Source organism: Artemia sp. Qi Xiang Cuo, chromosome 16 (genome assembly GCF_049724085.1).
Source record: "Artemia sp. Qi Xiang Cuo chromosome 16, ASM4972408v1, whole genome shotgun sequence".
NCBI classification, from domain to species: domain Eukaryota; kingdom Metazoa; phylum Arthropoda; class Branchiopoda; order Anostraca; family Artemiidae; genus Artemia; species Artemia sp. Qi Xiang Cuo.
Genome location: NC_142809.1, coordinates 43,507,424 through 43,517,689, shown reverse-complemented (window position 1 = coordinate 43,517,689; position 10,266 = coordinate 43,507,424). Strand labels below are relative to the sequence as shown.

Sequence of the window (10,266 nt, the reverse complement as noted above, 5' to 3'; positions counted from 1 at the left end):
ATTTTTATCGGAAATGAATTTTACCCCCACCCATATATATATAGGGCTACCAATTCGGGGTTTATTTTTGCACATTAGGGGGGGGGGGTGGTGATAAAATTTATTTCTGATGTAAATGAGAGGTAAGTTTAAACTTTACCCCACCCCTCCTAATTTGCAAATATGTACCCTGAATTGGTATATATCGGGGTGGGGGTAAAATTCATTTCCGACTAAAATGACTTATATTTGGAAGAGCATAAAAAAGGCATCGAGTGGCATGTTTACTTTATTTCGTAAGTCAATAATATGAACTGCGAAAAATTTACCAAATTGACTAGCCAGGGGGCGATTTTAGGGGCATGTGTGTCCCTAGAACATCGAAAGTTGCACTAATCACAGGGTGTGGAGGGGTGAAAATACTGGCGTGGGAGCCAAATTTTTATTGGTGCGCCCAAAACATCAATTCTGTATCCGGTCCTGTAGCTTAAAATAGGCCTAGCCTACTGAAAATTTCAGGTCTCATAAAATATTGCCAATTGTACTTTTTTCTCCATTTTGGCTGGCAGAGACGTAGGCTACTTACAATTGTCTTTATGGGGAAGGAGGCTTAAAAAAAGGAAGTGCTAATAAACAGTGGTGCCAATTGGGGGACATGTGCCCCCCCCCCCCCCCCCTTAGATTTTAAAAAATACTTTTTTCGTAAAAGAGTAGATTTTACGGAGAATTTGATTAACTTACTAGATAAAAGATGAATATATACCATTTATCAGAATGGAATTCCAGTCCCCCCCCTAACGCGTGGATACAGGCATAGACAAATGTAGGTTAGCTGATTTTTATTGATTTGCTTTTCTTTTTGGGCTTATTTCCTATCAGCTTTTAGTTCATAAAAATCAGCAAGCTTAATGTTTAGCCTAGATCGCATCCAGGCATTAGGGGACGGATTAAGGTTTATTACAGGGTAGAATTCAGATAAGAAGAAAAAAAAAGATAAAATTCTAGTTTAGAACTTTTTGCTTTCTTGGAAAGGAGTTAGGTTAGGAAAACGAAAATTTCTGGGATGGGTCTACAGACTAAATTATTTCCTGGGAAGGTATTTTGAAGTAGCCTACCTACCTCCGCCCTTTCCCCTTCTAGAGGGCTGTGAACTTTGATAACCTTTAAAAATCTTTGTGTTATAAAAGTTAAACCTTGCAAAATAGATCCTCTCTGCTTAAATGGAATACAAAAAAAAAAAACTGTTTTCAGCTTAACAACTTTGCTCAATCCCAGTTTATGAGGTTTCACAGATCTTCAAATACATTTCCTAAATTTGGAAAATCCCATTGATATGGGTTTAAAGTCTACTCAAAAGTCTACTCAAATAACAGAAATTGCGTTTTCAGAACTAAAGCCTTGACTAAAGAATTAATCAATTCTAAAAAAAAAAATAAGCCAAATGTTACTGGCTGCTTTATAGCCTGTTGGGTATTTTACCTGATGAGGGGCAGTGACGCTGATTCATGAAAATTTTCTTTTTTGCGGGGGAGATTTTTTTGAAAATCCAAGGGGATGTAATTTTGCTTCTGTTTTTCCAAAGGAATTACGAAAAAAGCGTGTATTTTTCAATTGAAATACCAAAAAAAAATTATTTTTCGAAATCTAGGAGGGGAAATATGGGATGGGAGCAGATGCCCACTAAGATTTTAGAAAACCTGAAGATGATGTTTCAGGAACCCGCGAAGATATTTCTTTTGTGTGAAAGACGTGGTAGACAAATTGGTAAAGGAATGAAGATATGAATTTTTGGTACTCCTGTATTGAACGTACTCTTTTATATACTGCTAGTTTGGTTAATGCTAATGAAATAAAATAAATTTTGTTGATTATATATTTGTTTATAAAAAAATTTGGGCTTTTTATTGGCACTTTAGGGGGGGGGGTGGGGGGCAAAGCATAGCATATATTAAATACGTAACCTAACCTAGGTACCTCCCCCCCAAAAAAAAACAACAAAAACAACAATTTAAATATCGTAACGCAATGAAAACCACGATATGCATTGCATCCTACTCTATAGCGGTCTTTAATTAACCCGTCAAAAACGGGTTTTTCGTGACTGGTTTCCATTGCAGTATATAAAAGAGTACGTTTAATATCAATTTTTTTTTTTGCGGGGATCCGTACAACTCTAGCCTATGTTATATAATTTTATGGAAATGATGACATTTTAAAAATAAAATTTAGGCTTTTTCAATGCCATGCGTGACCGCTGGGGGGCCCCGCAGTTACGTAGTGGCCTTCAGAAATAGTCCGTCTCCCATTAACTGACTTTTTTTTATCACTCTTAGAAATGTTCACATATAGAGGTTTTCTTCCTTTTGTATTATCTATTTATGGATTTATGGAAACGCAGTGTGATTTTCGTCATTATCAATTGAGCATATATTTTTCTTTGGTGGTTTGGCTGTATGGTAGCATAATAAAATTCATAAAGCTGGACCAGCAAAGCAAAGTGTATTGTCTCGTTGCTTCAACTAGATACGTTTGTGTTTGTTCAAATGTTTTTTTTGGTGTCCGTCTTGGTGATTGGTACGCAGGTCAAGGAACTATCGCTGTGGTATGTTAGTTAATGCTTTGTATCACAGCCGTAGTTACCTAGATTTTCGTATTGCTAGCATTTTAAGATGAAGTGAATAGGACATGGGAGCTGGATCTAGGGTGAAATGCTCCATTTTTTATCTGCATAGCACCATGGGATTCAGCCGCCGGTGTCTTTTAAACCTACATCCCTCTCCCCTCCTTCTGGGTATGAACAGTAATATAGTTATCTACTTCTCTTTTTAATACCCTTTAAATAAACCTGTCCTTGGAACAGAATGGGATTATGGGTAATAAGATTTTGGTCTATTTGAAGGAAACACTAAAAAATTTTGAAACCTACTTTGAAATAATTGTAAATTCTTACTTCTATCATTCCGAAACGTAGATTGCTTTATTTTATCCCCCCCCCCCCGTGGATGCGTTTACCCCCCCCTTTACATATTTTCACCCCCTTTTACAACATCGCTACTCTTGTCTTCTCCGCATGAAGAGCGTTTGCTGTTGTAACATGTTAGTTTTCGCTGTTGTAAATATATAAAGTGGGCTGTATATTTACCCATCGGGGCGGGGGGTCAAAGAGAGCCATGTGCCCTTAGGAGTGAAATGAGAAATTATTAATGCCAATTTTAAAGTTGTTTTCAGAATATTAGTGTTTCCTTCAAAAGGTGCTCAGACCTTAGCTATTATCGGATTGAGCAGCAGATATTTTAAACGTACGTTCCACCTTCACTCTACAAAATAGTTCGTAATAAAACTTTTAAATGCTTCCTTCTTCAGGCTCGTCATCTTTGCACTTAGACCTAGGCCCTGTCGATTAAAGCTTATTCTTGAAGTTCAGCCCAGGAATTATCGGTCATATAATAAACACTTGAAAAGTGAAGTTTCGGTACTTATGTAGAAAGCGGTAAGTACGCCAAAAGTGAAGTTTAGTTAATGCTAATGAAATAAAACAAAATAGGATGAAAATATAATGGTTTATGAACATAATTGGCTATGTATTTGCACATTAAGGGGGTGGGGTGAAGCCTAGCATATGTTAAATACGTAACCTGACCCAAGCTAACCTGTCAGTTTTTTTTTTAGTTGTTGTGCTTTTTTTATGATTTTTTTTTTTTTTGGTTTCATGACTCCGAAATGCAAATTCGGTCCTTCGGGGCATGTGATAGACGTTTTTTGAAATAAATATCTTATCTCCAACCTAGGTGCCTTTTATTCCCCATTAACCCCAAAAAAACTAAAGTTTAAATATAGTTCCTCGAGTGAGAAACCCTTTTACAGCGTCTCATAAGCATCAGGTAATGCGTATTACCCGGGTAATGCGTATGTTTTCGCAAATACACTTACTAATCATGAATTTTGTTCAACAGAAATGTTTTTAATTTGCTTATTTTTGTTTTTAGGGCAAATAAATTTTATAGATTAATTCAAAACGTTAAAAAAAAATAATTCTGTAAATAGCTTAATGTACACACCTTGCTTTATGATAGTGGATGATGCATGTCACCATAATACCAATTTATTCGTTAAAACAAAGTTGTAAGCTGAACATGAGTGCTTTTTATTTGAATATTAATTTTCTCCTCCACAAACAGCTCGTTCAATAAAAATTTACCATTACAAGTTTCTGACAGTGTTATTTTATATATATATATATATATATATATATATATATATATATATATATATATATATATATATATATATATATATATATATATTTCTCGAAACACGACAGTCACAATCAAATATAAAAGAAAATACCAGTTTCTTTTTTTTCAAATATTAATTACATCTTGAATTCGTTTTCCAATTACTGATTTTTAAGCTGTTATTGCTAATATTTGTCTAGCGCAATCATCCTTTTTTTATGATACGTATTTTATAGCGATTTGATTGAAAAAAAAATCCATTTTATACCAGCTTTTCACATTTTACGGTTAACCCACACCCGTTTTAAATCGCACTGGAATTGGTAACAGGCTGACACGCTTACTAGGAATTACTTCTTTCGTATCCGCGTTTCGTCACAGGGTCTCAAGATTTTTCCTATTTATAATCGATTCTTAGGTTTTTTTTTCATAAAATTCTTCTGCACTTTTTTTCACACTATACAGAAATATTTAAAGCAATTATGAGGTTTTATAAATGTTTCACTTTGAAGTGTTTTAAAACTGAACACTGAATCATATGGTGGCTGCCAAAAGTATGCCGGAGTAAATAAATAGATGGCTGTAAATATGGAGATGAAAACATAGATGGCTTTAAAACCATTTGACTCCACTTTGGATACAGTAGTTGGATTATTGCATCGAATTATTGCAATCATTTCATTTTTACCATCATAATTTTTTTTTGTTAACAACATTTCTTTTAAAAGTCCCTAAATTTTCAAAGAATCTTTTGAACCACAGCGAAAAAATTTTTGGGTACTTGTTAAGAATCCAGTAAACACGCGGGAAAGGCCCCATCGAAATGTCAAAGATGCTATTCTGTACATTCTGGCTTGACCTGCCTTAATTTTGAAACAAATGTAGTTGGGCTTTGAGTCTACTTTTCTCAACACTAGGCATAGGCACATTGAGGCATTTTTCAGTTCAAGAAGTCAGGATCTTGTAGGGGTGAAGAAGTGGACGCGAGGGTATATCAGATATTTCCTAGCTTCTTGTTTTTCGTCGAATCTTTGGTAAAGTTGCAGTTTTCAACATAACTTATTTATGATGAAAGTGAATACATCACTTGATGCCTGGGGAAAATTACAGTTTGGTCCTTTAACAGGGCCCCAAAAGGTAAAAGTCCATAGTAACCAAAACTTTGAAAGCTTTTTTTACGTGTCTAGTGAAAAAAATTAACCATTTGTAGCTGATTCAGGAATGGTAATTGTTATTATCCTTAGTCCTTACTAATAAAATTTTATTTTCAAAACAAATTTACAGGAGTTTCTAAAAAGAGCCTGAGACTCCTCGAAATTGACGTCACAGCAAAGGTGGCGTCATTTTTGAGGGGTTCTTGGCTCTTTCAGAAGTTTCTGCAAACTTATTTTCATAATAGCATTTTATTATTAATATAAATGAAAATAACAATTACAATTCCTGAATCAGCTACAAATAGTAATTTTTTCTGGTACTTGTCAATTAGCTGGAACCCACGAAAGAAGTCAAGTTTGGTTAATGCTAATGAAATAAAACAGTATGACGAAAATATAATAGTTGAGATAAAAATTTAGGCTATATATTTGCAAATTAGAGGGGTGGGGGTAAAGCATATCATATATTAAATACGTAGCCTAACTTAACCGAGGTACTCCCCCCCCCCCCCAAAACCCCCAAAAACAAAAGTTTTAAGTGTTGTAAACGCATTGACAAACCACGGTTTGCAATCCAATTCTCTATTGAAAGAAACCCGGGTACTTTTATGTTAAACGCACTCTTTAATATATGTCAAACTGGAGATGCGACAGAAAACCCGTTTTGTATGGGTTAATTCCAGACACCACCATACAGTAATGAATGCTTTGCGTGGTTTTCAATGCGTTGACAATATTGAAACTGTTGTTTTTTTGGGATTTAGGGGGAGAAAAAGGTACCTAGGATAGGTTAGGTTGCGTATTTAATATATGCTATGCTTCACCCCCACCCCCTAATGTGCAAATATATAGTCCAAATTTGTTTCTAAACTATTATATATTTATCCTATTTTATTTTATTTCATTAGCACGAAGCAAACTAGCACTATATAAAAGAGTGCGTTTAATATAAAAGTACCGAAACCCGTTTGACTAGTTTCTTAAGCATCTTCCGTATACAATATATCACGTGGGTTCCAGCTAATTGAAAGTACCTTTATTCTCAGTAGCCAGTTTTTTTTATACATGTTTTTAAACTTTGGTTACCATGGCCTGTTTTGATCCCTTTTAGCCTTTTAAGGGCTCAAAATGCAATTCCCCGCAGAAGTGATTATTGAATTGTGAAAGAGCATAAAAAAGGTATCAAGTTATGTATTCACTTTCATTCTAGCCAAATCGTGTTGAAAACTGCAAATTTACCGAGCCTTTTTATAACGTTTTTCATCTTGTAGGATATATCATGTTTGTTCGTTAGTTCCAAAACTTAGCTTTCTTACATTTTAATGAAATGTCGCTAAATTAATCAACATTACAAGCCTCTATAGCTCAGTGGGAGAGCACTGGTCTTGTAAACCAGGGGTCCTGAGTTCAATCCTCAGTGGAGGCATTTATTATATCCATTTTTCCCGAAGCGTACTTGTAGTATATCACTAATTGTACCATCAAAGGAAAAACTCATTTATAAGAGAATATAAACATATCAAAAGCTAAATCGATTGTTTTCTAGCTCAATATCGTTATTTTTTTCAACAATTCGCTAAGACACATCAAAATTTCCTGGGAAATCTTGCCTAGTTTCAAATTTAAAATTGACATAAGACCGTTAGATCGCCCGGAATAAGAGGCAAACAAGGCACGAGAAAATCCCACAAGGAAGACGTTTCCAATTTTATTTTCAACGCTGAGCAGAGCTGTTCAGCTTTTGAACAAAACTTCCATCCTAGATCTTTTTTTGCAAATTATGAAATTAATCTGGTCTCTTTTTTATTGTTTAAAACGTTTAATTTTTATATAACATTGCACATAAATGTTACCAAAACATTACTTAGAAATATAATGTTCTGATTCTTCATAAGTTTCTTAAAAAAAACAGATCCCCCAATGCTAAATCTTCTTTTAATTTATCAAAAGTAGCATTTCAATTTTGAAACAAATCTTTCTTTCGAGTTTTATAAATTTCCTAGTTGGCCAGAATCGTATTTCTCATAGTTTTGAAACAATCATAATTACTCGGTTAAAGTTTTTTTTTTACTCCAAAAGGGGGCAAAGTCGATTAAATAAATCAACTCAGTAAGAATATTTGTTTCGAAGGACTAGAGTAAGTAGTGGGGAATAGACAAAATAAGTATTTACGCATTTCTTATTGAAATCACTTAGTTTTACTTATCTTTCGAGTTTTATAAATTTCCTAGTTGGCCAGAATCGTATTTCTCATAGTTTTGAAACAATCATAATTACTCGGTTACTTACTAATAATTTTTTCCCTCCCAAAACATTTAATAGCGTTAAATAATGTTCCCACGTCTCGTTGGATCCCCTAAATCCCTTAGTTTTTTTATGAGTTATAACCAGTTTGTCATTTATAGAAATAGAAAATGGATCTTTTGATTCAAAGTCACGCCGCGTCTTTCACGTGTAAAATGTTTCTTTGTACAAATAACTCTTGATGAATATGAACTAACCCAGAATATATCTTAGCATGTTTTGTTCATCTTTGAAATTGATGATTTGTAGCAAAATTTGTTATGCCGATCTCCTAAATTAGGTATTGCGCCATATCAGATCCAATATACTTTTAGCGTTTTCTATTACACCAGAAATAATTCCAGTGTTTTATTCCCTATCGTCACTGCCACTCCTGGCCTCGTTCAAATATTAACACAGATCATTAACTGTCCATCAATATCTACAGTTAGTTCAGAGGGCTACTACGTCTGCATTTTTCCTAGAATTGATTCTAGTAAACAAAGACCGAGTTCTACTGAATAGGGGAAAACGCAGGAAACAAATACCTCGCGTCAAAAAATTGATTTTCAGAAAATAGGCTACCTTTTTAGTTTCTTATTTATGAGTCAAATTTCCGAAATGTCAGGAACGTGCATAAAGCGGCTTCCCAGATAACTAGTTGAAAATATCCACTTTGAAAAAGAACTGAGATTGCAAAAATCGTTTTCAACAGTAAATTTTGAAACAAAATTATACCTATGAGAAACTAATTAATACCATGAAACTGGATAGGCCTGTAGATGATTTTTTAAAAAATAATAAATAGCTTTCAAATGTTAGGTTATAAATATGAGAAGTTTCGAGTTACTGCTCATTGATTTTTATACTTATCCTGTGCAAACAGGAACAACCTAATGTACGATTTGTAGTTCAACATAAAAATAAGCAGTTTTGATGATATGAAGTCATTCACGAAGTTAGAAAAAATCTTCAAATAATCTTATTTGGAGATCATGTTTGTGAAAGATCTATCGGTCATCAGCCCAAATTGTATCCATTTCTTACCGGGGGGGGGCGAGTGATTGAGGTCTATAAAAAATACTTTTTTTTCAGAAAAGCATTGTATTTTTCTGAGCATAAAAACCTATCTTTTGTTGTTTCGGTCGTTCAGTGGGGGTTAGGGGGGCTGAATTCTATCTCTATTTTGCATAAACACTTCTTTTCTTCTTTTTTTCAAGTTCAAGTTCATCTTAACTGTTACTCTTCTTAGTGACAAGGACTTTTTTATTTCTAAGTTCTAAGGCCACATGTGTGATAAGCGGACTAATGAGATATTAAATTGAATATAGAAAAACAAACGAATATAGACAAACAAATGGGTATTTTTTTAAATCACGGGAGGCACGGGGGATCATTCTTCATCAAAATTTATAAATATAGGCTCATACACATGAATTATTTTGGAGGTAGGGCTAATGAAAAAAACAGCAACACTGAGATATTTGATAAAATTAGAACTTAAACATAGTCGGGAAAATATCGATATTTTTTAGGAGGACTTTGCCCCAAAGCCTCTATGTATGCTTGCATATACAAACAAGTCCGTGGCGTTTTGCAAAAAAGGGCCAAGTCCATTTTGTTTTTTGAAAATGAGCTAAGCATATGATTCGAAAGAGCACCAAGAGATCTATTGATTGGTCTATTCAAAATGGGCAAATCTTTAATTCTGACCGAGCTGTAAATTTTTAAATAAGGCATTCGTTCAAAGTAACGAACAATTCATCAATTTGGACATTTCCAGCGAAATTCCGATCAATAAATTAACTAGGAATTAGTTTCAAGTTTCTTAAATTCTGAATTGGGAGATGTTTTTGCATTGTACCTTTTTATTTTCAGGTTGCTCTCCTGTGAAATTAGGAAAAGTGGACTTAGGCCCTTTTTGCAAAACGAGACACAAGTTTGCTGACGATATAGCACCTAATGAATTTGAGATTCGAATATACATCTCATCACCAACCCTTCTTCTCAGTCTATTGATTGCACACCCACAACATTTTGAAATCTAAATCGTGAACTTAAATCTTGGTTAAAGGGAGGGGGGCAGGTCTAATTTATGGTGTTACTCTTTTGCACATATTTTTTTAGTTTTTATTTTCACAAAACGTATAGACCTCTCCTCAAAAAAGAAAGCACATGCTCAGCCAAAATCCCTATAATTTTGGCCCTAAAATATAATTCTGATATTGTCCTAAACCTCCTCTGTAATGTTCAGAAGTAATAAGTTGAAGAACAGGATTTTGATTTTATCCTATCGGAGCATGAAGGAGGAAGTACATTACAATTAAGTAAATTTCCAAGTTATTGAGAATTCCCACCGATACAACCCCAAAAATTTACTACTTTAGGGCGAAACTCGCTATCCAAAAACAGTGATTTTCTGCAATGCTGAAAGAAAGGTATTGCAACCTGGTGGACCTTTTCCTAGTCGATGATATTATGTCACATCACTGGGTAAGGTTCATCTTTGTTGCAATCACCAACCATCGTCGTCCTTGATTTTTCGCATATTGTTTACTGCTAGGTGTTTACATAATTTTGGTAAACAACATGGCAATCCACCAATCAGATATTAG

The 10,266-nt window shown here is 34.3% G+C and overlaps 1 non-coding gene across 1 annotated transcript; it reads left to right on the top strand.

Annotated features, from left to right (window-relative positions):
- Positions 1-6,722: 6,722 nt before the first annotated feature.
- TRNAT-UGU (transfer RNA threonine (anticodon UGU)) lies at positions 6,723-6,794 on the top strand. Its single transcript has one exon. It is a non-coding gene; the product is annotated as a tRNA-Thr (tRNA).
- The last annotated feature ends 3,472 nt before the right edge of the window (positions 6,795-10,266 follow it).